Source organism: Oryx dammah, unplaced genomic scaffold, assembly GCF_014754425.2.
Source record: "Oryx dammah isolate SB20612 unplaced genomic scaffold, SCBI_Odam_1.1 HiC_scaffold_20, whole genome shotgun sequence".
NCBI classification, from domain to species: Eukaryota; Metazoa; Chordata; class Mammalia; order Artiodactyla; family Bovidae; genus Oryx; species Oryx dammah.
Window position 1 is genome coordinate 16,161,750 of NW_024070204.1, and position 2,844 is coordinate 16,164,593.

Genomic DNA, 2,844 nt, shown 5'->3' on the forward strand with positions numbered 1-2,844 from the left:
AAGAAAGACAAGTTTGATCCCTGGGTTGGGAAGATTCCTTGGAGAAGGAAATGATAACCCACTCCAGTATTCTTGCCTGGGAAATTCCATGGACAGAGAAGTCTAGTAGAGTACAGTGCATGGGGTCACAAAGAGCTGGACACGACTGAGCACAGTGCAGCAGCACCTGATTGCTATATGACCGAGTAACTCAACACAGTACTCATAAACTATGATGAAAGCTGTAAATAAACCAATCTGGAATATACCTTTAGAGAAACTGATACTGTAGGAAGGATTCTGTAACTTTTCCAATAAAAATGCGTCCGTCTTTTCTAACCAAACAGTATTAACCACCAACATTCTTTTAGAGTCTCAGAAAAATCTCTAAGGCTAATTCCACCAAATTTTTTTAAAAAAGATAATTAGTACACACAAGATGCTGAGAAGGTTTAGTTTTTTAAGAAAAGACGACAGTTTAAGTGACATATAATTATGTAAAAAATAACAGAGACTGAGCAGTTTGAATGTTTCATATGAAAGTCAGTTCTGCAGAAGAATAAAAAAGGAGCTGGAACATAAATAATTTAATTCAAGACTTTGGCGGGGGGAAACCAATGTTTATTTTGAGCAAATCTTTCTTGAAAGAGGCCTTTTGAGTAAGCTGATGTATCTTGACAATCATTTGTAGTGACTGTGTTTACGTGGGGGCATATTCATTCTCAGCCATTGCTCTAAAATGGCGAATCATGAAATGCATTGATCACGACCTCAATAAATATGACAGGGAAAATCTCTGCAATTGGAAGTTAGAGGGTTCAGTTTCAAAGCTTGAGATTTGCAAAATGATTCCGTAACACTGAGTGCAGGGCTGGCAGAGCCGCTTCCCTCTTTCTAGAGCAATCTGTACGTATACCTGTCGGCCATATTTTCTTTTTTAGCTACTGTTGCTAGGGCAACCACGTCCTTTGTACAAGCCCAGGATAGCTGCTGCTTTTTGGAAATGGACTCTGGGCTGGTTGCCAGATTTTCAGTTCTCATATTCAGGACTTAACTTTAGCTTATTTAACCCGTTCACTGGCCTCAAATATTGAGTGCAAAAGCTTTTTAATTTTTTATCCTCTAAAAGAAGCAGAAACTAGTACAGGACTGAAATCTAGAATACTCTTTTGCCTGGACGTATGCTGTGTTGACAAGAAAAGTAAAGAAGGACTCTTCCTTTCAAAAAAGGGCAGACAAGTGTTTTCAGAACATTAGGGTTCCAAAGCTTATGACTTAAGTGCAGTTTACAGTTATCTGATTCTAATCCAATGCAGATTTTGGGAGTTTCCCAGGGGGCGCTAGAAGTAAAGAATCTGCCTGCAATGCAAGAGTCCCGTTTGATACCTGGCTCCATAAGATCCCCTGGAGGAGGGGCATGGCAACCAACTCCTGTATTCTTACCTGGAGAATCCCAAGGACAGAGGAGCCTGATGGGCTGCAGTCCATAGGGTTGCAGAGAGTCTGAGACAACTGAAGTGACTTAGCACACACGCAGAGGACTTTTAGTAGACAAGAGGTAGTGGATTTGCTGGATATGTCTCACTATTTTCTTCTGAACTGCAAAATGCACCGTTATTACAAAAGAAAAATAAATAAAGCTTCCTAATCCAGTCTCCTTATAATCATTTGAACAAACCATGTTCCTTAATTGTTTGAGCTTCTACTATTCTTAGTTCCTTTATCCCTAAGTCTCATTAGACTTCAGGATTTAAGAAGTGGTTTCACAGGTCTTCTGGTCTAACTCTTTTAGTTCAGTTCAGTTCAGTTGTTCAGTCATGTCCAACTCTTTGTGACCCCCATGGACTGCATCACGCCAGGTCTCCCTGTCCATCACCAACTCTAACCTCATGTCCTTTGAGTCAGTGATGCCATCCAACCATCTCATCCTCTGTTGTCCCCTTCTCCTCCCACCTTCAATCTTTTCCAGCATCAGGGTCTTTTCAAATGAGTCAGTTCTTTGCATCAGGTGACCAAAGTATTGGAGTTTCAGCTTCAGCATCAGTCCTTCCAATGAATATTACAGACTGATTTCTTTTAGGATGGACTGGTTGGATCTCCTTGCAGTCCAAGGGACTCTCAAGAGTCTTCTCCAACACCACAGTTCAAAAGCATCAATTCTTTGGCGCTCAGCTTTCTTTATAGTTCAACTCTCACATCCGCACATGACTACTGGAGAAACCATAGCTTTGACTAGATGGACCTTTGCTACTCATCATCTTGTGACACTATACATTATGTTTTTTAGCTCTTAATTATTATGAACTCTATATTTGGATGAAACTTGAGATTTTATCCATTTCTTTTTTAAAGTCACGCAGAAAATAAATCTAGACTTTCACCCATGTTACAGTTTTTTAGGAAAATTTAAATAGCTACTATGCCTCCTCAAGTGTAGCAGCCACGGAGGTGTGTCTTCAGAACATGCCAGTGGCTGTATCTTTGGATCCATGGGGGTTGTGACGTGAGGACATCCTTTCTCCGGTTGCTCCCATTCAGTGACTGAACACAGCTGCCATATTAGGATGACACTGTTTCTGCCCTTTAGAAGCCAAGTTTGCTTTGGGGACTTTCCATAAGTCTGGCCAAGACTATTTCAGACCTGATCTGTGTTTCAAGGCTCTTCCTATATGGTCCTCCCTTCTCTCTTTCCTTCATGGATGTTAGTGCTGCATCAGTCTTAAGACTCATCCTACCTACTCTCACTCTCCCCTCTATCCTTCATTAGACATTTCCCAATAAATCTCTTGTATATCCAGTCCTATCTTGGCATCTGGGTTTTGGGGAACTCAAACTGAGATACTAAGTGTGTTTTTTTTTTTTTTT